This window comes from Podarcis cretensis (assembly GCF_951804945.1).
Source record: "Podarcis cretensis genome assembly, chromosome: 9".
Taxonomy (NCBI): Eukaryota; Metazoa; Chordata; class Lepidosauria; order Squamata; family Lacertidae; genus Podarcis; species Podarcis cretensis.
In genome coordinates, this window is record NC_137178.1 from 52681270 (window position 1) to 52707037 (window position 25768).

Sequence of the window (25768 nt, forward strand, 5' to 3'; positions counted from 1 at the left end):
GATTGACTTAAAAAGAGGTCATATTGGTGGACAATTTGAGGACAGAGAAGAAATAACTGTCTGTTTTGTCAAGACACACTTGTGGCTCCAAATCCAAATGAGTGCTGTAGGAAAATAGCGCTTGTTAAATGTCCACAGGGATAATATAGAAGTGGCAGAAATTGAGTGGCTGGTGCCCATTATTGGAAAACATGTCTTACACTCATTTTCTTCATCCCTTGAGATAGAATATGGAGAGAGAAAGAAGAAGGAAAAAAAACTTTGACTATTTCTTTCTTTCTCTCCTGGCACAAAGCCATTCAGAAACTCCTGCAGCATAGAAGCATTACAGAGATAGTGTTACCCTGGAAATATAAATTATTATTAATTTATTCAACTTTTGGCCACTGTTAACCAAATTAGACAAAAACCACCACACCGCCCTCCCTCACTTTCTTTTGCTAAGCAGATATTCTCTCTGGGATTAGCACAAGGCCACCACATTCAAAACTTAGGTCATTTACATATAATTCTGCAAACTTGCAGTGGCCCATGACAGTCTTTGTGGCTCAAATGTTGTTCTTGATCTCAACACCCCCTGCCCCAATTTTCATTTCACAGAGGAGGATAAACCCTGCTTTAGATTTACAATGGCTTTGGGATAAAAGTCTTGTCCCCTTGTTTCACATACACACACACACACACACACACACACCCCTCAGATATTTCCCTGACTCTCTGAACCTCCTGTCTCCATCTCTAGCCCTGAAATGCCTCCTCTCATTTCTGCCTTCTGCAATAAAGACCGAGAATTACTTTGGAAGTAGTTTCAATTTCCTTCCATTAAGGACAATAATGTTAGTCTTGGCCAGAGAAGTATGAGGAGGCAGAGTTAAGAGTTCAGTGTGTCTCCCTCCCATCTTGTCTTCCCACAATGTGTCGGTTCATGCCGCCTCCCCTTCTTATGCGCTCTCCTTTTAAGTAAGTTGTATAGTGCTGGTTTCCAGGAGCCCTCAACAAAACACAGAGAAAACTTCCCAGTGGTTTGGGCTGGAGGTGATCCATTGTTGCATCTCTGAAAGGGGCAATCTCTTGTTCCTTGGGCTTCATCCTTGATTGGGCAAGAATAAAAATAATCATCCCCATGAAATCAAAGGTTCTCTCTGCCCATGGGAGTAAGGAACAAAGCTGCTTGCTAGGACCAGGCCTCAGTCTCCTTGAATTTGCCTTAACTGCTGGAGGAGCCTTACAGTCAGCATGGGTCTACCCAGTGACCGGCAGCCTTCTTAATACAGAGGTCACTTGTGCTTTCAAGCGTTATTGAACAAACAAACCACTCATGGCTAGAGACTCTTCAGCCTGGACTGCCCCAGGACCATGCAACAGGGTGAAGTGAGAGACAGAGACCAGTCAAGAGCCAATGGGAAGGTGGCAGGCAAGATTCAAATACTAATACTAATACTAATACTAATACTAATACTAATAATAATGCAATATGGACACAGGGCTTTGTACACTCTTCCCATACTCCCAAATGTCTTCTTTCAGCAGTCAGAAACATGTGCTGTCCAATACCAGCTGTGAGTCATGAAATGGCATCAAGCAGGCCCCTAGCTGCACAAAACCCCAGAGAGCTAGGTACACCTTCACCTGATATAACACAATAGCATTCTCATCACTCATGATAGAGGTGGTTTTAGGGTAGTACGACTGGTGTGGCCACACTGTGCACTGGCACTGGGGGTGGGGTGGGGGGACGGCGCTGCAACAGTGATGTAGGACAGAGCACAAGAGGCAGGGAGGGAGCTGGATTTTAGTGTCGCCCAAGGCGCCACGGAAATTTGAGGTCCCCAAATCTGCCACTGAACACAGCTTGCTTGTTCTTTCATAGCAGGAAAAAACGATTTATTATAATTCATATAAGCACTTGCACAGCTATGTACAGGACCGCGTTGCGGTTGACTCCTGCATATAGACAACTAAGGCACACCCCTCCAAATACATGTACCCTCTTCAAAATGATAGGCAGTTTTCACAGAAAGGCTGAAAAGCTGTTCTGTGGGTTTGGTTTTTTTTTTTTTTTTTTTTTTTGAAAAAACCCAACCAGGTAGCTGTGTTAGTCTTCTGTAGGGGCAAAAACAGCAAAGATGGGGGACGACGACACCTTATTATAGTAGGTATTTTTGCAGGCATGAGTCCATTTCAAAAGCTTATGCCAGAAGAAGTTTTTTAGTCTTAAAAATGCCACAAGGCTCATTTTTCCTGCTGCCTGCAACGGACTAACACAGTCTTCCTAACAATGTCTACTTAACAATGTTAAGTTTTATTTAGTGCAGTGTGTCTAACTCCCAGGTAAATGGGCTAGGATTGCAGCATAACACAGCGAACCCTCTGGAAATGTTTTGCTTTTAAATGAGCTTCTCACCCTTCTAGTATTCTCATAGTATTTTCATAGTATTCTATGAAAATACTTCCCATATATTTTGGAAAGGGTAAATTTATTTCGAGAGTATTTCATCCTCTTGTCAGACAGGTGCTCATGTTAGCTTTCATGTTGAAACAATATTCTTTTGTTGCTTTTAGTGGGGTGTGGGTTTTCGGTTTGCTTTTGGGGAGAAACTTTTATGAGATTGTGGTAACACTGCTTATCTGTTGCTGCTTGTTGATGCACACCTGTCAAAGTTCACTTCTGTGCAGCAATATAATACCTATGCCGTTGTGCACAAGTTCATCTTAGGTTTTTGTTTCTGGGTGTGTGCTTTTTCCTTTTTATTTTTAAAGGATCCACAGCCCTTGAGCCAAGACAATGTAGAAGTGAAAAGATGCAGCAGAGTCCCTGTGGTGGGCTCAACTTAAAGAGTCCTGCAGGGTTAAAGGGGAGAATGTTCAGATTCATCCAAGACCTGAGAAACTTGACATATGTAACCCTTACATGCATTGCGTATAGAAGCCAGAAAATAAAGGTGCCCTCCTAATGAGGTTTTTTTGCGGTTGGGTGAGCGGAAGGGGTTGCTTCAGAAGACTAATAACTGAAAAACCTTCCAGGGCTTTTGTCCGGAGCAATGGCAGGCACTTTCCATCCCTTTTGAGGAAGGGGTGGAGAAAAGGCAGCCTTTGGGGAGCCTCCACGAGAGATGTGGGTTTTAAGGGCGACCCAGGTCATACAGAACTAATCAAGCGAAAACAATAATAAAATTAGCCTGACAGTCAGCAAGTATCTGAGAGGACTTTATCAGAAAAAAAGAAAGAAAATGGGGGGGGGGGAGAGAAATGGGGAAAGAAAGAAAGAAACTCACTTGGAGCAAATCCGCAAGGTGTCATTGTGCAAATGGGGAGGGCGGGAGGATTAAATTATTTATTCATTGTTAATTTATTTATTTATGTATGTGTAAACGACTTAGCTGCTGCAGGTGCTCAGAGGCGTTTATGAAAAGGCCCAGTTTGAGAGCCAAGGAGAGAATATTGGTCCATTTAACTCATTATTTCCTTTAAGGCGATCAAAACATTGACTTTTATATAGAAGATAGAGACTGGGTTGGGGTGGGTGGGGACACATGTGTGCCGGGACTCATGCAGGGTCTAAGCAACCTTAAGAAGGAAAGCATTTATCTCGCATTCAGGAACTGCAGGGTAGGGAGGCGGGAAAGAGAGAGGAGGCTCAGTGGTGGAGTTTAATGTCCTGCAAATTAGCAAATGAATGCTTATGTCAATAAGCAAAAGAAAAAAGAAAAAAAGGGGGGGAGAGAACCACTAGTTTGTTTAAACAGATTATTAAAAGAAAGCGTCTTGGCAATATGCAGAAAATGTGTTGTTGTTGCTGCTTTTCTTCCTATTCTTTAGTAAAGAACAGCTACAGTTTTTACTTAAGACACTTGTCCTCATGTGATCTTGAACATAGATGACATATTTCCAGGGCTGAAACCTAAGAAGCATCCATTGGCTGTTCTTGGGAACATGCTTGCTATTTAAGAGGCTGAATCCAACAAGTTAACAACAGGGCCCATCCTGTACCCACCTAAAGGTGCAAGAGGACCAGAAGCCTAAAGCGGCCCTGCCATTAGCGTCCCATCGTATTTCCAGAAGGATCTAGATATGTGGGTGCAGAGTGCAGCTATTCTGTTTTCCTCCTATGTTTATGGTATTTCAAAGTGTCATCTCATGTTTCTGTGACCCAGCAGAGCATGCCGCAGTGGGGATGCTGTGTAGGACATGACCCTGGGAGGGAGAGGAACAAGGCATCTCAGCATGGAAGGGGTGGGGAGGCACAAGGCAAGAAGTCAAGTCTCTCAGAAAAAGCATCATCGCATCAAGTTAATGCCTGGTGAGGAAGGGATCCTGCTGCTTTTGTGTACTTCTCTAAAGAAAGACAGGAAGCCCAGAGAATTATGTGCCACAAGAGACTCTTAATTAAGCAGCAGAACAGGATATTGCTGAATAAGGAGGTGCTAATTAGATATGCCTCACCAAAGCAAAGCTGGGAAGCAGTGCTGTTGTGTTCTGTAGCAGCAGGGCAAGGAAAACTGCTATTGTACCTCAGGGACTAATTGGCTTAAAGTGGCACAAGCTTTCCTAGACAACTGCCTGCTTCAACAGTTAAAAGGAACTGCAGATGTAAGCAACCTAAGGACCGTGGGTTGATTTCAGGTGGTTCTTCCAGCCCCCTTGTAAAATGGCCACCCCTACCACTTTCTCTGAGGTAATAGTGGTGTGTTATCATATGGGATGCGGGTGGCGCTGTGGTCTAAACCACAGAAAGCACTGTTTAAAAGCACATCAAAGTGCAAGTAGATAAACAAGTACTGCTCCATCAGGAAGGTAAAAGGCGTTTCTGTGCGCTGCTCTGGTTCACCAAAAGCAGCTTGTCATGCTGGCCACATGACCCAGAAGCTGTCTGTGGACAAACACCAGCTCCCTTGGCCTATAAAGCGAGATGAGCACGCAACCCCAGAGTCATCCGCGACTGGACCTAACAGTCAGGGCGATCATATGGCAGCAGGGAGAGAATGAAGCAATACAGAGAAAAGCCTTTGCAGGCCCTGGGACCCACATTGCCAACCACTGAAGAAAGGGACTAAAAAGGTAAAGTGTATGGAACATGGTTAATGTTGACAGTTACTGGTATAACACAAGGAGTTATATGCTGGCAGTAGCTTGCCCTCACCTAGCCAGGGCGAAACCAACAAGGCTGGGAGGTTGCCTGCTAATGATGGGGTTACACTCCCTCTGAAGGACATAGCTTGTGGGTACTCCTGGACAGCGGTGCCAACTTGAATAAAATATGGGGAGGAGGGACAGGTAAGCCCCACCCTGCATAATTGATCACATGATGCAACACATGCACACCATTTGAATGGCAATGCCCATTAATGTTTTTGTGGGCAGGCCCCTCAAATATTTTATGGGCGGGGGCCAAAGGGTCCTCAACCCCTAGGAGTTGGCTCCTATGCTCCTGGATCCTCTGCTGTCGCTTGAGGCTCAGATCGCCTCAGTGGCATGGAATGCCTTCCATCAGCTTCAGCTGATGGCCCAGCTACACTCCTATCTGGACAGATAGGGATAGGGACAGATAGCCCAATTTCTGTAGTTTATTATCCAGTAAGCTCTAGGTTGGATTACTGCAACATGTTAAATGCAGGGCTCCTCTGAAGATGGTTTAGCTGGTCAGAGTTCAGCGGCCAGGTTGCTCACTGGGCCAAAACTGTTTGAGCATATTACACCGATCCTGGCCTGACTGCACTGGCTGCTAATCAGCTTCTGGACCCAATTCAAAGCACTAGTGTTGACCTATAAAGCCTTAAGTGGTTCAGGACCTCAAGGACTGCCTCTCCCCATACAAACCATCCCATACTCTGTGTTCATCACCTTCTTCATGTGCCTCCTCCTTGTGAGGTCTGGAGGGTGGCAACACAAAAACAGGCCTGCTCTGTAGTGGCTCCCCATTTGCGGAATGCTCTCCCCAGGGAGGTTTGCCTGGTGCCTTCATTATATATATTTTAGGTGCCAGGTGGAAAAGTTCCTCTTCAACCAGGCCCTTGGCTGATTAATATTCTACAGCATTTTAAATGTGTTTGTTGGAAGGGGGAGGGTTTATTGTTTTGCTGCTTTGTTTTAATTATTTGCTCGTTTTTATCCTGTATTTTATTTATGTGAAATGCCCCGAGATCTTAAGATGAAGGGCAGTATATCAATCAAGCAAGCAAGCAAACAAACAAACAAACAAACAACAAGGCTAGTTCCACATAGAGAGCATTGCAGAAATCCAGCCTTGAGGTTACCAGCATGTGTTCAAGCTATCCCAGTCCAGAAACAGCATGCAACCACAAAATATACTGCTGAGCTATAGCTTATTATATGGACACCCTTCCTTATGCTTTGCCATAGAAGTTCCAGAAAGTCGGCCACCTTCTGGTATTATTTTGGTATTGCAGGTGAGTGCTAGGGCAATGGCGTCCGTTTTCTCAAAAACCTGACCAAAATACCCACACATTTACAATGATTCCTATTTAGGAACAACGATCCAATTTTTCTGGTACCTGTTCTTGGCAAAACACTGTCTCAATTTTTCTCAGGGAGGCAGAGTTTGTGCAGGCCTCTTACCGCACTGCATCTGTCAGTCTTTGGTGTTCAGCCCTCCTTCCTCAGGTCTCTCGAAGGCACGTTACCGATTGCGGGGCAAATGCACCTCGACTGTAGTGCATATACATAGGAACGCATGCACCTAAGCACTAAGACATCACAGGCTGCCATTCCAACATAGCTGTTTCATTTTAACTATTAAATATAATACAGTGGTACCTCTGGTTACAAACTTAATTCGTTCCGGAGGTCTGTTCTTAACCTGAAACCGTTCTTAACCTGAGGTACCACATTAGCTAATGGGGCCTCCCACTGCTGCCAGCGTGTGATTTCTGTTCTCATCCTGAGGTAAAGTTCTCAACCCGAGGTACTACTTCCGGGTTAGCGGAGTCTGTAACCCAAAGTGTTTGTAACCTGAGGTGTTTGTAACCCGAGGTACCACTGTATAGGAAGCAGAAGGGTATGTTGTGGCTGGCCACTGCAGTAAAAAAGAATGCAAGGAGGCGGCCGATGTGGCTCCCTCCACTGGGCCAGCTGCTCCTCTACCTAATGGGAGGGCTGGCCCTTTCCCCGCCACCCTCAAACTCTGACAAGTGTAACTTTTCACATATTCAGGTGGAGGCTTGTTTCGTGGCTTACTGACAGCCTATGAGCTTTCACAGCTAAGCGATGCTGAACCACGGCGTGGGCTGGGCCTGGTTGTGTTGACAGAAGCAGAAGTGCAGCTGTTTCCGTGCTTTGCTATGTCACATGCTATAAGTGGACAGTGGCACTCAGGGTGGGCAAAGTTTCTATTAATTTAAAAATATCAGCAGACAAATAAAGTGAAAGAAATGGAAGGGTGGGGGGAGAAAAAGGTGAAGGAAACTGAAAAAAATATATAGGTATATAAATAATGCTATTATTCCCGCAAGCATACAATTATTAACGAGTCATTTTAATTCTTATAAATGCATTCCAAGGATCGTTATATCTATCCATGTGTCTAAAAGCAACCCGTTCACATGTTGCAAGAGTTGTCATATCTTCTATTCATTGATCAAAGGGGGGGGGGGGTGTAGTGTTCTCTTTCCAGTGAGTCAATATCAATCTTTTGGCAGATGTAAGGGCACGGAAAGTCTCTCTATGATGACCCACATAACTGGTATGTGGTTTAGGATAATATTATCATTTGACAATTTTAATTCCCCTCCCCCAAAAATAGTATTTATACATCCTAATGCTTTTATCCAAAAATGTGTAAGTGTTGGACATTGCATAAACGTATGTTTCAAAGAAGCAAAATGTGAGCAAAGATGATGACCTCATTGACCGGGGGCTGCTAACATGGGACTGACCTCCCTGGACAGCTTGCAATATGGATTCCTTTTGATGGCTTATGCTCAGACATACACTAGCAGGAATCAAAATATTTGCTAATGTTAAGGTCAAATGATTTGGCATGAGAGAAGGCCAGCTCCCAACTGCAGCACTTTTAATAGACCTACTATATTTGGAGACTTGTTGGGCAGGCTGAAATTTCTGTAGCTCAGATTACTCTGTAAGAAGCCGACGGTAAGAAATATATTCCATATTGTCTGAAGGTCCTTCATACTTACACTTTGGGAGAACTCTAAAGAATCAAGCTGAGAAAACGTATGCTAAAAGAGCTAGATTCCCCCGTTTATTTGGGATGGAAATATCAAAATGTGCCATTCTTTGCACATTTCTTGGGTGTAAGCCCAACAGGACTCACTGTGACATATGTATGAGTCAATTAGGCTGCCCAAAGAAGTAAAATAATTTCCTAGCAGCATAGAATAACCACTTCAAAACTGAGGGGATGGGAATCATGTTTTGTGTCTAAACGAGATGTTGCTAAACTGAATTCATTACCCCGGATATTGTTTTGGGTTTTTGTGGTCGCTCAGAAAACATGGCCATCGTTACAATAAATGCATAGATTCATTTTGCAATGCACGTTAATTTGACATCTTGTGCCCTTTTTGAAAAGCCAAGTGTAGGACACTGATCGATACACACACCCACAAAACACATCACACCCTCGCGCAATATGGATTCAACTTTCCTATATATGAACATAATAACATGAGGAGAGCCTGCTGGACCAAGCCAATGGTCTAGCATCATGTTCTCACGTGAGCCAGCCAAATGCCTGTGAGAAACACACAAGCAGAATTTGAGTGCAGCCTCCTTGATAGACTTTAAACTGCCAACTTAAGAATTCCACAGAATTGTATGCCCGAGAGGGTTAAAGAAGAAGCACTGCGCCCTCTGCAGGCTTAGACAAAGAACTGGTTTCTTTTCATCAATATTTTATCATGCTTATAAAAGAACTTGGCTTTAAAGGTGCTATTTTAGTTTCCTTTGTTAAAAAAATATGCCTCTTTTCCTCAAAGCTCCCATTATTTGTTTGTTTATTCTGATTTTTTAAAAAATATTATGAATGCAACAGAAAAAGCAATTTAAATTTAAATGTAAAATAGTAATAATAACTATAATTTTAAAACAGCAGCAACAACAATAAACCATCACCAGCTGACATTAAAAATGAGAATATTCCATCAATCCTGATTTCAGTGTATAAAGTAATGTGCACTATCCAAATATCTGAATAGGTATTCCAACAAAATTGAGATTAAAAACCAGGTGTTCATACGTAAAAATGCCCCTTATATATTAAAATATTTCTGGCTAGGCAGAGCTCTAGCTATGCATTTAAACAGTTCTTTTGTGTCCCCCACCCCACCCCTCTGCAAGGACACTGAGTTGAAGTTGATAAATTGTCAGAGTTAAATGTATAAATTAAAGATTCAGGTATGCACATGGAGTATCTATTGTTTTGAGTTGTTAGACAGCCAGTGTATAGGTTTTCAATTGCCCATGAAAACGTGTGCATTGAAAGGGGGGCTCAAATTCTCGCCTGCCCCTCATAAATATATATTTGAATTGTGGAGGGAATGGACAAGGAAAAAAACAGCACTTCTCATTTATTAGCAGGGAAAGGACTGGACAGATAGCATGGCCCGCTTTTCTGTTCAGGCCTGACTTTCTAACCTAGGTCTACAGCTGCTGTGACCGGGGTCAAGTGATATGTCACTCTGTCAGATCACACAGAGAGGCAGTGGCTCTTCCCGGATTAGAACTCAGCCACATGGCCCCTCTGAAAAGATTTCTAAGAAGTGCCAGAGCTGACTGTCCACTGCTTAAACCTTATGCTAAAAGGTTTTAGACATCTCAGTCAAAAGGTATTGTAAATATGGGGACAAAGCGTGTAAATTCTTAACTGTGGGACCTGCATATAGGAGAGAGCCAGACTTCTGATCTTCGATAATTAAACTGGGTAATAAAAGCTATACTATGGAAATATGAGTTCAATTTTATACTGGTCCACAAGCGCCAAAACGTCTGTTGCTAATGAGCTCAGATATGTCACCTTTGCAGTAACAGTTTTGTCTTAAAAGCTGGTGGTTATGATGTGGCATTATAACCGAATCCAGATTTGCTTCTCCAACCTTTTGTCATCGTGGTGCAACACCCCATATCCACCTCCACCCCATTTTATTGTATACAATGCTAGGTTTCTTATTCCTTTGGACATCTGTTAATTATGGTATCTTACAAAAACTCCACACCTAGAAATAGTGAAGGGGCTACACGTCTAGGAAGTCCATGGCTCAAAACTCACCGCCAGCAGGAGGTCAGCTTTGGCAGTCTTATTTCTGCAAAATGAAGATGATAAATACTGACTTACTTTACAGAGCTGTCGAAAGGATTACTGGGGAGAGTCCAGCTCAGGTCCAGCTAGGAGGCTCCTCAGAGACATCTGGTTGCCCACTGTGAAAACAGGATACTGAACCAGAATAGGTCATTGGCCTGATCCAAAATGACTGCTATTTTCCAATAGTTTCACTGTCCTTCTCTCTTTTAAAAGGCTTGGTTTGTGGTGATTTGCATGTGAACTGGCAAAGTGATTTTGACTTGCCTGGTAAGAAACAATGATGGTCTGTGAGGCAACTGTGACATGGAAGGTGAAGCCCTATCCCTGTCCCCCCCTGAATTTCTTGCTTGAACTGCTACCATCACCTGCCCTGCATACCTGGAACCCTTAACAAATTCCACAAATTAGCAGTTTGTGAGAGGGATCAAGAGACTGGATTTGTCCTTCTTTGGTTCCTTCTCTCCCTGATCAGTGGGAGTGCACTATGTGTTGGCTACTTCCCCCTCCACCATTACATGATCTGCAGTGTGGTTATTTCCACCCATTCCTTTTCTTTTGTCTTTGGTATTTGTGTAGCTTTAAAAAACAACATGCTGGCCACATGACCTGGAAGCTGCCTGTGGACAAACGCTGGCTCCCTTGGACTATAGAGTGAGATGAGCGCCGCAACCCCAGAGTCGTCCACGACTGGACCTAACAGTCAGGGGTACCTGTACCCTTACCATAAAAAACAAACCAATTTTTGTTTCAGTGCTAAAGTGCAAGTGCAGTTGTCATCATCATCATCCTTTTTTTTTTCCTTTTTTTTTTTGCTTGGCTTATATTTCTGCCACATGTTATTAAGGTTTTAAATGATAATTTTAGGTTATATTTTAGTGATCAAGATTTAATATATATTTTTATCTGCTGCTATATCTGAATTGTCTCTGTTATACCCAATTGCAATTCAGTGTATTCCTGTTGTGTTTTATGATTTTCCAGATATTGTAAGTGAGCTGGAACTGGACTGTGACCGTAATAATAAAATTCTATTTCTATCACATGAAGCTTGGGCCTTGTGTGGTTCACACATGGGAGTGGGCAACTGAAGTACATTGGGGTGGGATGAATTCTGTCACAGCCTCTATTTCGGTTCATACCAGGAAAGAATTAGTGAAAGAGACATCAGCTAGCATCTCGCAAGCTATCTCTGCTTGCATCCAGAGAAAGCAAGATACACAAAAATGGGGCTATTATGAGGGCCAGAGAGAGAGCAGATTAGGCCCTTAGGCCTCTAGCTGCCTGTGCCCATATCCATACCCTACGTCTAAAGCACCATTATACGACTTTAACAGTCATGGCTTCCCCCACAGAACTGTGGGAACCGTTGCTTGTTAAGGGGACAAAGCTACAATTTCCAAAGTGATTTAACAACCAATCTCCCTTCCCAAGGAACTCTAGAAATTGTAGCTCTGTGAGGGAAATAGGGGGTTTCTAATAACTTTCAGCACCCTTAGAAAAGTACAGTTCCCAGGAGTCTTTGGGGGAAGATAGGACCTCTATAGTATAATAGTGTTTTAATTGTATGGTGCAAATGGTACTCTAAAGTGCCACATACCTGCCATTTACTACAATGATTAATATTCTTTTTATTAGTATCACATAGCTTCCAACATTCCTCAGATGAAAACAGGGACGCCCTATTTCATCATCATCATCATCATCACCCTGCCCACCTGACTGGGTTGCCCCAGCCACTCTGGGCAGCTTCCAACATATATAAAAATATAATTAAACATTAAACATTTCCCATATACAGGGCTCCCTTCAGATGGGTTGGGGGGTCAGATAACTCCATACCCTCCAACATTTCTCTGATAAAAAAGGGACGTCCTAAGGAAAAGCGGGACATTCTGGGATCAAATCAGAAACCGGGACAGCTTCTGTAAATCCAGGACTGTCCCTGGAAAATAGGGACACTTGGAGGGCCTGGTATTATCCACAAGCCATTCCTATACCAGATTCACCAGAATGTGCTAAATGAACACAAGATTAAGTATACCATGAGAGTCACAATTAGCCCAAAGGAGAGACTCCTAGCATTTCATTAAAGAGGCTTAAGTAATCTTTGTTTTAAATCAGCGCTCATGGGAACATAAAAACTTCATTGCCTGCAGTGTACATTCAATTTATCTCCTGAATTCTAAATTCTGCATTAACAGCAGTCATGTAAAAGTGTTAGAGAGATTCAAATTAGTTTTTGGGTGTCTCTTTTGAAAACATTCTCACATCTAGTGACAAAATCCAGCTAGAAATTCCCCAGATCCCCTCCTTTCTTTTGCTGGAAGGTGTGATCAGTGTTGGCATCTGATTGCTGGGTGCATCTCATTGGATCAGGGCCTTTGAGGTGATGTTAGATGATATGAAGTTTCAACCTTGATCAGTTTTTTGCACAAGGAAACCATTGAGTGATGTAACATTTAGCCATTGAGTGATGTTACATTTACTTAATTGTTGTGTAGTCTGCCATAGAAAAAATGAAGTTGGTACTTGTGCTTTGATGTATATACTGTATTCCTTTCTATGTATCACATAGATTCATTAGGTGCTTTAGATAGGGTCCTATCTCTCAGTCACAATAATCCCATTGATAAAGTGGGAATAGTAACACTCTGTCTCATATGGGATATTGAGGAAATGACAGGGAAATGTTTTTTATCTTCACTGAGTTTCGGGGATAGGGCTGGCTGTAGATAAAAATTAATTAATGATCAAAGGAGTCAATGTCATCCCAAAACAAAAGTTTATAATAGCACTGGAGTAACAAGATCTTCATTGGGGAAATGTTGGACTGAAAATTTCAGAGTCGTTATGGCTCCATTGGAATCAGGACTAACCAGTAACCATTCTTAGCGAAGCATATAGATATAAATATTAGATAATAAATATAGACAAAGAAAGGAAGATATAAGACAAATGTGTAAAAGCACCCATATCAGAAAAATAACTTGCACAGTAAAAGAAAGGCAAATAAAATGTATAGACAATTAACGGGTGAAGCCTTTTGCAATATATGTTGCTTGAGAAACCAACAATTCCATGGAGACCAGAAAGCATTTGACACATTTTGACCCCAAAGGCGGCATTCCAAATCTTTTCAATAGTGTCCTATGAGAAGCAGCTTGTATGACTTGGACCAAACTAACTTTTAAACTGTTACCTAAGTGGCAAACATGAATAATTGCAGACCTTGACTGTTTTTCATAGATCAGAAATACCTAGGATAGAGACGTTCTTTAAGTTTATTGCAGGGTCTACTCAAGCACATGCTTAAGCAACTGTGAACAGGACCTGGTTGCTTAACTGCAAAACTGCTGTTTATTCACAGACCTGACATTTCCTTTTCCAAATGCTGGACTCAGATGACAGCAGGCACTTCATTGTTTGTTTGTTATTTTTAAAAGTGGATTATTGTCATAAAGCCTACATAGAAGTACTTTCTGTCCTAAGTCTATGGTTTTATTCCCACCTGCCACATTTATTTCCCACTACAGTAATTTCTTCCACTGGCTATGTATCTGCACCCAATATTTGCATCATAGCTGTTGTTAAAGTAGGTTGTTTTCTAACCATGGTTTACTAGGCAAAACTGTTAATATTTAGCATTTCAGCCTTCAAGAGTGTTGTCTGAACATACACAATTTCAAGGCAGTTATGTGTAGCGAGAAACTAGCCAAGCCAGCATAGGAGCACATCGAGCTTGGGCACCCAACAGCAAGCATGCCTTGCGTTGCCAAAGAAAATAAGAAAAGGCTGCGCATTAGACAGACAGACAGAATAAATGTGCTTTTTCTCAGGCAAAAGGATAAAAAAAAATTAGATGCAAACTTTACATTTAAAACTGCATTGTTCCCCTTTTAATCTGGCCACCATCCGAGTGGTGATCTGGATGTTAGAGAAGAGATGAATGGGAGACATTGGCAGGGATTGGAGCTTGCGGATGAATGTGGAAATGTAGAATGGATGTTTCTTTTTTCTGGCTTTGAGTTGACTGTTGTTTCTGTCTGTTTTTGAGAACTGATCCAAGGGACAGGGAAGTCAGTGTGGGCGCCTCTAAGGAAGGCCCTCCTCTACAGCTGCAGCTCAGCGGATTAGGAAGCTTCATCCACAAGGCAACATTACACAAGTAGCCTTTGAACAAAAGTCATAGATACTATTAATGATATGGTAATCCTTAATCGAGCTACCTCCCAGTAGTGATTATACTGACATGGGAAGAATATCTAAGTCGTAAAAGCAGCCCATAACAACACTGCGCTATTGTTCGCCCCAAGCTTGACCACGACTAACTTTTACCAGCATCTCTAACGTCACCTTTCTCTCCCCCCACCCTCACCATCACCACCCTGATCCTACTTATTTTTAAGATGGGCTTTTTTTCCTCCCCCCCCCCAAGTTCCCACACACATTTTGTACCGTCTCAAAACTCACACTGCCAAACGCGTCAAGCGATCATTTCCATCCGAGACCAAAGACCACACAAAGGTTAGTTCTGTAGGTCCCAGTGAAGATGTTTTAATTGGCTGACAAAAGGCACAGTGGATCATTTGACTTGTAAATCCTCTCTCTCTCTCTCTCTCTCTCTCTCTCTCTGAGATAACACAGCCGGAATTAGACAAGTCTGGTGTTCACTGTAGTGCTGCACCCCATATTCTCCAGCAAATATTTTTTGACATGAAATGAAGGACTTCAGGAGGCTACAGCCAATATGTTTCTGGACCCATTGTTTGCATTTTGTTGCACCTGTTCATAACCAATTTGAAGCCCCTCTTGGTTGCTACTACAGTATCAATTCTCCTCCCACCCAAATACATTCTCTTTTTCTGAGACTCCAATCCCAGTGATCCCCTTCTGGAGTTTAAAGTTATCTGGAGAGTACCTCTTACAGATACTCCTGCATGCTGAGGTAGAAGAGTGGGGACCAGAGATCAGGTGACACCCATATTTGGAATGTCCTCCTTTGGCCTATATTGCTTATTGCTACTCCTTTGAATTTTGCAGTGTCATCCTATACCTTTCTACCCAGAAGTAAATCCTGCTGAGTTCAATGTGATCTTGGTCCCAGATAAATGCATATAGGATTACAACCTTAGACTCCAGGTAAAGAGAGTTTTCTTTGGCCAGAGCCTTTGACTTTTTTTGTTGCTTTCTGCTTGTATTGTGATACTAATATAATTTAAATGTGTTGCTGCTTTTGAATTTGTGCCGCTCCACCCATTCTCAAAACCAAAATCTTTGGTGAGAAAAAATATATTTGTGGAGAGAGTTAAATCTGCCCTTGTAGAAACCAGCTTTGCCACAATTCCACAGAAGCATTTCAGTCCCACACTTTCTAAATGTGGCATCAATGTGAGTGTCTGCATGCAACTAAGAATATTCAGTGTTGCTTAAATAAATGAAGAAAAATGAGAGAAGGCTGCCTGGGAACCATATGATGACCTGTACCAGGATAACATTGGGCCAGGCTGCGCAATTGATTTGTCGATTGCTAAGTCAGTGTTTCAGTTCTGCCATATGAATCCAAGTTTTGGCATTTACATAAAATACCTTCACCAGTCACAGCCTCTGCATCCTAATGATAAATACAGTAATGGAATGCTTTATTTGGCTTTTAAGTTCCATGTTAAACCAATACTGTTGGCTATTTTATTTTGAAAAGTAAAACTTTTGAAAAAACACAAAAATCTAATGGTGCATGGATACCAGAAGAATCCTCAAGTTAGTTTCGTCCCCATAAAAGGTTAAGACACATGCAATCACTAGTAGTTTGTGATAGAGCTATGATGGATAAGTCTTATCAAATGGGGAGTGGAACATAAACCTAACCCATTGCAAACATTATGGGTTTGTATGTGTGCAGACACAATATCCACCACTCTTGTTTTTACAAGCATTTAAAAGCTTCAAGGGAAATTGAGAAAGAATGAATTCTCATTCACTCAGAACTCTGGACTTATCTCCTAGAGAAGACTCAATATGCACACCCTTCCCCAACATATAACCTGCCCATTATAACAGAACCAACTCTAGGAACGCAGATCTAAGCAGTCAGACACAGAAACACCTTCAATAAAAAAGCTTCACTAAAAAAGTATGTCTTACAAACCTTTTGAAAAAGTTGTTCACTTGTCACACTTGCAAACATATTCCCAGTTCAAACAAGAACGTTTTCACACATGAGATTAAGAACCACCAGATTTGAGCCACTTTCATATTCTTTCTGCCATCTGTGAGTATTTTCAAAGCATGACAAGTTGGAATAAAAATTGCAAGTGCCTTGTAGCCCGTATAGGTTTTACCTCCATGGTAAGGACCAAATTTAAGCCTAGGTTGATTCAACTCTCAAATCTGAAAACGCTGGAGCTCTTGTGTGTGAAAATGCCCTGAATGTCAAACTTTGTTCAGTACTTAAACACCAATTAAGCTGTCACTGAATGAGTCAAATTGCATTTCCTGAAAATATTAAATGCTATAAAATGCAACGCGGCCAGATAGCCTGAACCTGCTCTCGTGGATTATTGCAAAGCTTCTCTAGCGAACAGAAATTGATTGACATATGACAAATGCAAAAAGTCGAGGCTGTAAATTGTGAATCAAACATGGGTATGAACTGGGGAAATTTGACATTTCCATCTTCATCAAGAGGGATTCTGTCAAGTAGAAGCTCAAACTCTTCATCAGTAATCTGCACGCCAAACTTGGAACAAACAGCAGTTCGCTGCAGTCACTCATGGAGTTCACATTTGGGTCAGCGGAACCTACAATACCCCAAGCATATGGCTGCCATTAACTCTTTGTTACAGCTTCGGTCCCCAAGATCAAGAGCAGCACGTGAATATCAGAGGTTAATCAGGGTTTTGATCGCTTCAGCTTTCTCTGAGAAAGAAATTCTGCCACAGAAATCCCTCCATTGGTGGTGCACAGAAATAGAAATACCAGCATACTGAGCGATGTGTGATTGTCCCCTTTGAAAAGTTATTCATTACACTAAAACACTGGTATCGCTGAAACTAGTTAACTCTGAAAAGGCCTTTTCTTTGGACTGTTTAGCATGAAAGAAAATGTAGAGAAAATGTGAGAGGGCTTCTTTTTTCCGAGGTTGCAAAAAGCTTCTTACTGCCTTTTTGCAAAGCATTTTCATAATGGCCTTCGATACATTTTGCATACAAATATTTTTAAAGCGCCTGTGTTTATTCACAGGCAAGAAAGTGTTTTCATAAAAACATAATCCATGAAATACCAGCATAAATAGGAATGACTTCAGCGATAATAATGAACAAGGCATTCATTCTCCATTTTGCAGAGCTGATAAGGCAGGGCTGACTTCTGGAGAGCTGGGGAAGACAGGCTTCCTTAGGGGAAAGCCAATGAAAGGGTTTACTTGTGCAATGTGGATTTGTCATTTTGGTCCCACCATTCCCCTTTCCCTGCTGCTCCATATAAATCAACAACCGGAATGAACTTCCTTTCATATGCATGACATTTAAAACATTTTTTTAAAGTGAAGTCACAAAAGGAACTTCTTCATTTTTTGTTTGTCCTTGTTTACAACCATCTGCCCAGATTGCTTCCCCCCATAGCTGTCAACGTTTCCCTTTTTTAAAGGGAAATTCCCTTATTCCCAATAGGATTCCTCACAAGAAAAGGGAAAAGTTGACAGCTATGCTTCCCCCCCCCCCATCAAGTCTATTAAACAGTTGCTTCATCTATGTGCTGCTTCCACGAATTGGCTATGCTTATTTATTTGATTGGTTTCACAGATTTCTAAACTGCTTCTAAACTCTCAAACTGTTGTACAATGAGATGAAATGAGATAACACACAAAAGATGCAGGACCTTTCCAGTTGGCCATTTTATTAATGATTTGTGATCATGATGGTATCAAAGCAATTATACATGATCCTGCTATTAATGCTGTTTCAGCTTGCAAAGGTTTTAGGGTGTGCATACTGCTTTGTTTCTAATCAGTACATGTCCCTTAACTTCCTTGCGGAAATCATGTAAGTTGTTGTAACACAAATAACATTGAGGGAGCATTGCAGAAAAACTAATAGGGTGAAACTATGTGTGGACACCACCCATGCACTATTATTGCATTGATGCAAAATTGCAGAAGCAGTGGCTTGGGGGTCCCATAGACTTAAAAAAAAACAAGATAAAAAAGATACAGACTATAAAATCAATAAAAACCCATTTCTAAAATTTGTACAATTGTACAAACCAATGTTGTTGGTGTATTTATATACAGTGGTACCTCGGGTTAAGTACTTAATTCGTTCCGGAGGTCCGTACTTAACCTGAAAATGTTCTTAACCTGAAGCACCACTTTAGCTAATGGGGCCTCCTGCTGCTGCTGCGCCGCCGGAGCACAATTTCTGTTCTCATCCTGGAGCAAAGTTCTTAACCCGAGGTACTATTTCTGGCTAGCGGAGTCTGTAACCTGAAGTGTATGTAACCCGAGGGACCACTGTAATGCCTTTATATCTGAGTTTTTGGTTCACCTTTTTTAAAGATGATGCAGAATTGTTGGGAGAGGTCTGTGGATTAGCCACCCAGAAACACTTGGTGGGGTTTGAGGATTAGCCACTCCTGCTAGGCAAATACCTAATTATTGTTATTGTTATTATTTGTTTGTACCCCACCCATCTGACTGGGTTAACCCAGTCAGATGGGTGGCTTCCAACACATAAAAACATAACACAAAATTAAACTTTTAAAAACTTCCCTTCAGATGTCTTCTAAAGGTTGTATAGTTACTTATCTGCTTGACATTTGATGGGAGGGTGTTCCACAGGGTTGGCACCACTGTCAAGAAAGCCCTCTGCCTGTAGCTTCACCTCTCAAAGTGAGGGGCACACCAGAAAGCCTTCAGAGTTGGACCTTAGTGTCTAGGTGGTGGAGACACTCCTTCAGGTATACAGGGCCATGGCTGTACATACATCCTATTGAACTCAGTGGTCTTACTTCTAGATAGACGTATAAAATCACACTGTAAGTTCTCACTGAAATCAATGGGACATAAGTACAAGTAACTTAGTTCTGTAGCCAATCGATGATTATGAAGACTATTATTAATAATAAAAGTTGCATACTTTTTATTATATGATGCAATAAGTGCAATTGATTGAAGCAATAATATTCCAACCTTTGCTGGCACCCTTCTCTGATCCCCTCTACCCTTACTAGGTAAAGGTAAAGGTAAAGGAATCCTGGACGGTTAAGTCCAGTCAAAGGTGACTATGGGGTTGCAGCGCTCATCTCACTTTCAGGATGAGGGAGCCGGTGTTTATCTGCAGACAGCTTTCCAGGTCATGTGGCCAGCAGGACTAAACCGCTTCTGGCACAACCAGACACTGTGAGAGAAACCAGAGTGCACAGAAATGCCATTTACCTTCCAACCGCAGCAGTACCTATTTATCTACTTGCACTGGTGTGCTTTTGGGCTGCTAAGTTGGCTGGAGCTGGGACAGAGCAACGGGAGCTCACCCCGTTGCAGGGATTTGAACCACTGACCTTCTGATTGGCAAGCCCAAGAGGCTCTGTGGTTTAGACCACAGCGCCACCCGCGTGCCATTACTAGCACCCTCACACCTACCCATTGCAATAAGGGTCAGAAGGCTGAAGTGGCAGTAGTGATCTGGGTGGTGGGTGGGACCTGCCCAAATGCTGGACAGGGGCAGATCCACTATGAGACTAATGAAGCTTAAGCTTCAGGGCACCTAATCCCAGAGGGGCACCAGAAGCTACTTTAATCCATATGGCTTTTTAAAAATGGAGTCTAATAGACCCACTATTTGTTGTATATATTTCAACAATCCCGAAGTTTGAGAGTCAGCTGTTGTAAAAGTGGAGGGTTGCTGTACAGCAATTTTAAGCAAAATCCGAGATGCAGTAGTTTTTTGTTTTCATTGTGGTAATCTGGCATGGAACAACCCCACTAAAGAATATAACAGTGGCTACCCAGATCTCGGTGCTTGTTGTGAAAGTGCCTCCAAAACAGTTCAAGCTTCAAGCCCCTCAAATGTACACCCGCCAGTAGCTGAGCTTGAGGCGTAAACTTTCTTGTACTAGAGCCCACTTTATCAGATCTAAGCAATGGATACTCTGCCATCTAGTGGCAGAAAAATATTCAGCTGTAGCAAAGCTCGGTTGAAATGTAACTTAGGATACCTACTGCTCCTACAAATCTTACAATGTAGGCACATCCCTCCCAGGGATTGGTGACTATATCCATTTTAGATTCTAATATTTGCATTCTTAAATTAAGTTCTACACATTTCCATGTCAGTTTTCATTCTTTTTTTAAATCCTCATGAAAATTCACTAGCATTTTTGTGTGAATTTGTCCCCATATGTGCATTGTTTATGCAACATAAATTTCCAAATTTTGATCCTTGTGATTTATTCATTGTTTTAGCCAGCTTGTAATTTATTCTTAACCACTCAACTTCATTATAGCCTTGCTAACTATTTCCAGAGTTTAGTTTATTTTATTTACCAGCTTGTAATTTTACTGATTCCGAACTTGCTTGACTTCATTATAGGCTTGCTAGAAAGTTGCCAACAGAGACAGGAACACAAAATGGCACTAGGTTGCTAATTTGCTTCAGCAGCAGCCTATGCAGCCTTTGGACAAAATGTGGAAGGGGAGAAATGAAAAAGGAAAAGGTTACTGCTCAGAAATCACATGCAGAAGTTCTGTTCTATTTATGCTCACCATTCTGTGTGACAGCTTGACACAGAGCAGGTGACGTTATAGACACCCAGGATCTTGGCTCTGTTCCTGAAGTCACATGCATGGCTATGTTTTAAATACTGACACCAGCACAAATTCCCTTATGCAATGCATTTCAGCACATCAGATTGGTTGTATGAACTTTCCAATGTATGAGCAGTTCACATGAAGCATCACCTTTTGCAGAATATCCATAATGCATAAAATTATGATCCAGACACTGCTTAGGAGTCCTTCACATTGCATCCCTTTCCTGCTTCTTTTTGCAAAGAAGCAAACCATCACATATGATGCTGGTAGTCTACATTGCTATACAACCATGGGGACATCTCCCCACTGCCACACTATCACTTCTGTCTGTGGGGAAGAATTAAGCAAATCAAGCATCACCACAATCATGTGTCTGCTTGGAGCATATTACATATATGAGTTAGGAGAAAGGGCCATGTCACTGCTTCGCTATGTAAGCAACCAGTGAGTATGTGGCTCAGAGCTTCCAGGTGCCATTTCTGATGCTTCTGGGATGCGGGTGGCGCAGTGTTCTAAATCACTGAGACTCTTGGGCTTGCCGATCAGAAGGTCAGTGGTTAGAATACCCGCGATGGGGTGAGCTCCCATAGCTCTGTCCCAGCTCCTGCCAACCTGGCAGTTTGAAAGCATACCAGTGCAAATAGATAAATAGGTTCCACTGTGGCAGGAAGGTAAATGGCGTTTCCATGTGCTCTGGTTTCTGTCACAGTGTTCTGTTGCACCAGTAGTCATGCTGGCCACATGACCGGGAAAGCTGTCTGTCGACAAATGCCGGCTCCCTTGGTCTGAAAGTGAGATGAGCACTGCACCCCCATAGTTGCCTTTGACTAGACTTACTCTCCAGCGGTCCTTTACCTTACCTTTTTTTAACCTTCTGGTGCTTGTATATATTGCATTGGGACTAGGGCAACGAGATGCAATTGAGGACATTACCGGAATAAGAAAAGCTGAACATCCCAAAAGTTTATTTCTTGATGTGATCATGAACTATCAAAGAACACCTTGGCTTTCTTTTGCTCGTCGGTTAAGCAAACCTTACTTTGACAATGGTAGGTCTTATCTCCAAATAAATGCAGTTACAATAAGTGAATTAGGTGTTTTAGACACTTGGACAAATTCACTCCTGCCACAGTCCCAATGCTAGAACTTCAGAAGAGATGGCAAATACCAGCATAATCTGAAACTATTAACATTTTAGCTGCAGGTACAAAATAGAAGATGAATGTCACTGAGAAATGAATGTACATTTTGAAACAGAACTGTGTGGAAGTTTTAAAAATTGTTTTTCCTTATTCATATCTTCCAGAGCCAAGGTAGATAATAGTGATTTTAGCATGGCTAAGATGGAAATGGGTCTCTCCGGAGATGCACAGCAGGGATAATATTACAGTGAATATGTTATAAGGTTATTTCAGGTCACTTGTCTTAGAACAGAGAGAGAATCCAGTTGCTACAGCAGTCTGCTTTCCAAGCAGCAGAAGTCCTTGAGTTTTGGCTTTGTACCTTATTATTCAGGTGAAAAGTCATCTGACCTCAGAAGGCCAGTACTAAAATAAGCCAGTTTACTGAGAGATCTACAGGTCAACTCAGGGGAAGTAGTCCCAGGTAAATAAGGTCCCTTGCCTCTTAGCAACTAAAACTCCCCTTAATTAACCCTATCCTTCCCATCACTGAAACTGCATTGATCTGGGGTAACAAAATGTAATGGATGGCAGGACTCCTGTACCTTTAAAGATTGCATGGGAGAGCTTTTGCCACCTTAGAATGGCAAACTGTTCCCACTTCTGTACAGCTGCTTAAAGTACAAGAACTCTCATGCAAGAAAAGTTGGCTGTGATGATCTGTAAGAGATGCCCAACGTATTTAAAGTAGCTCTATGCAATAAAGAAAAGGGCTTTATAATGCAGAGATAGGAAAGGAAATCAGAGCGAGACATAGCCTGAAGCTTTGATAAACATGAAGAACTTCCTTTGGCCATTTTTCTCTATAGTTGCACCACTACTTTACATAGCAGTGGTGTCTATGTTACATACTTTGCACTGGAAGCTAAAGTGGAAAACTGGTTCACAAGTAGAGCAGAAGTTGACAACAATGGTGCCTAAACTTTTCCTATTCCTTTCCTTTGCACCATCCACAAAGGTGTTTGCTTGATACACTTAGGTTTCCATGCCTTTTCCTCCCTGCATATGCCGCAGGTGAAGTGGTGATTGTGCTTATTGTATATACCACCCATTGCCAGAATCTCCTACATCCATTTTCAAATGGAGTAATGCAGAACCAATCTGCAACGAGCTCCCCCCCACAAAAAAAACAACAACAAACTTTCAGGGGCAAAAAATATGTTAGATTCTGTGTGGACTACATAGAAAAAATGTAGTCAACATTGATTCTAGAATAAAATGTTGTGCGCACACAGCCTGAGCCTCTTTTGTGAAAATGCCTGTCCAGCAAATAATGCAAAGGATGTGAAGCTGCATACTCATCATAAATTTAAAACACATTTAAAATGCATTTCCTCCCAAAGAATCATGAGAACTGTAGTTGCCCCTCACAGAGCTAAGAGTTACAGTTCCCACCACCTGTAACAAAATACAGTCATACCTTGGATCCCAAACGCCTTAGTAGTTGGATGTTTTGGCTCCCAAACGCCGCAAACCCAGAAGTGAGTGTTCTGGTTTGCGAGCGTTCTTTGGAGTCCAAAAGTCTGATGGGGCATCTGCAGCTTCCGATTTGCTGCAGGAGCTTCCTGAAGCCAATCAGAAGCCGCGCTTTGGTTTCCGAATGTTTTGGAAGTTGAACGGACTTCCGGAATGGATTCTGTTCAGTTTCCAAGGTACAACTGTGCTTTCCAGGATGTTTTTGGAAGGGGGTAGAGAATTGTGCTTTAAATGTATGCTGTATGCACAGTATGAGAATATTTTATGGTTGTTGCCATCTGTCTGTCTCAAGAGACAATGGAGTGCCCCTCTGGGAGGTGAAGTCAAACCACTGTGTTAGTGGCACTGAAGTGACCTCCCCAGGGTGCAAGCCGAGGCAGTGTGCATAGAGGTCCTGGGCTGTCCATATGACATCAGCCTCACTGATATGGTCCAAAGGAAAGCAGAGCAATATGTATGGCACCAGCTTTGTTGTGGAAGTTGCCGGAATGAGGTGTACAAGGCACCATCTTAGGAACTCCACTCCGAATTTGTGTAGGGTTTACTCCTTAGCCTTTCTTCTCCTGAATATATTCTGCAAGGTTTAGGGTCAGAGTTTTCCTTCTCCTAAATGGGCTGCCTTCCCAGATTGAAATGCCTACATCCACAAGATCCATGATGTCAGGCAGTGACCGGATTATACTGTATACAAGCACCTCCTGTACTTATAGTTCATATTTTGGGTTACGAACTTTCCATTTCCTAGTCATATGCTCCTGGAACCTCCCACCAGCCTCCTTTCCACCTAAAGAGTGACACCTGCCTTCTGATCACATGCAGTGGTTCTCCTTTCAAGGCACTACTAGGAAAAGAGCAATAACTCCTCCTCACTACATCCATGAATGGAGAGAAACTGCTGGCATGAGGAAGACTCTCTCTCAGTGGAACTTTAAAGCTGCAGCTCTGCGCTTTGCAAGAAAACTCATTGGTCTCCCTTCATATTCTAATCAGCATCTTAAATATGGACGCACACTCCTTACTTCATTACTTTTCAGAGTTCACCATGCACAATAAGTAAATTATGAAGGCAAAAACAGATGTGTACATGAGGAAGGTCATAGCTAAATGGCACAGCACTTGCTTTTCATGGGCAAGGGTACAAAGGATCTCTGCAGGTGAGCTGAGACAGGCCTCTGCCCTAGACACTGGTGGGCTGCTGCCAGCCAGAGTAGGCAATAGAGAATTAGAAAGACAAAACAAAGGGCATATGAAAACACTCCTAATTATACTAAATTGGAAATAAAAGCAGGTGAATGGAGGACAGGGCTGTCAGTGGCCACTAGCTTGTTCAGGTCTAGGGAGTGCATAATAAAGAACCTGATCTGATCTGGCTATTAGCCACAATGTCTGTGTTCTACTTCAATAGATAGATAGATGATAGATAGATAGATAGATAGATAGATAGATAGATAGATAGATAGATAGATATAGAACTGCAGTGGCCTTACAAACTGAAAATAATAATGTTTGGGTGCAACGAGTGTGACCCAGTAGGAAGGAAACGGACCGGGAAGATCCTGAATCCATCCCCGGGCAGGTACATCTTCAGCCAATCACTGTATCTCAGCTTCCCTAGCCTACCTCATAAGGCTGCTGTGCAGGCTAAAAAATAGAACCCCACCTGCTGAGCTCATTGCAGGAAGAAGGGCGGGTTTCTTTTATTTCATATGTTGTAACAGCGCGCACAGGCGCGCGCGCCACCAGCGCGAGGGCGCAGCGCGCATCTTCGTGCCCTTCCCCATTTCCCGCGGCGCCGCTTGCGCTCCTCCTCGCCAGAACTTCGGTCGCCCTGCGGAAGGGTTAACTCTTCCGCCCAGAGAGTGTCAGTTTCGCCCCCTCACCCCCCCCCCCCGGCCAGGGCCGCCCCGTGTGCTATTAATAATAGCGCGAGCACATGCCGTGACATTACGCTCTCCAACAGGGAGCAGCAGATAACTTTACTTTGTCCTTGCCGAGACGTCCCCCTCGCCAGGGCTGCCCCTTCAGGGGAGA

General features: G+C 42.5%; 1 long non-coding RNA gene across 1 annotated transcript; it reads right to left on the reverse strand.

Moving 5' to 3' along the window:
• LOC307223720 lies at nucleotides 1-25768 on the reverse strand. Its single transcript, XR_013842217.1, has 3 exons — nucleotides 25398-25768; nucleotides 10310-10392; nucleotides 1-1090 (listed from the first exon to the last, which is right to left on the reverse strand). It is a non-coding gene; the product is annotated as an uncharacterized lncRNA (long non-coding RNA).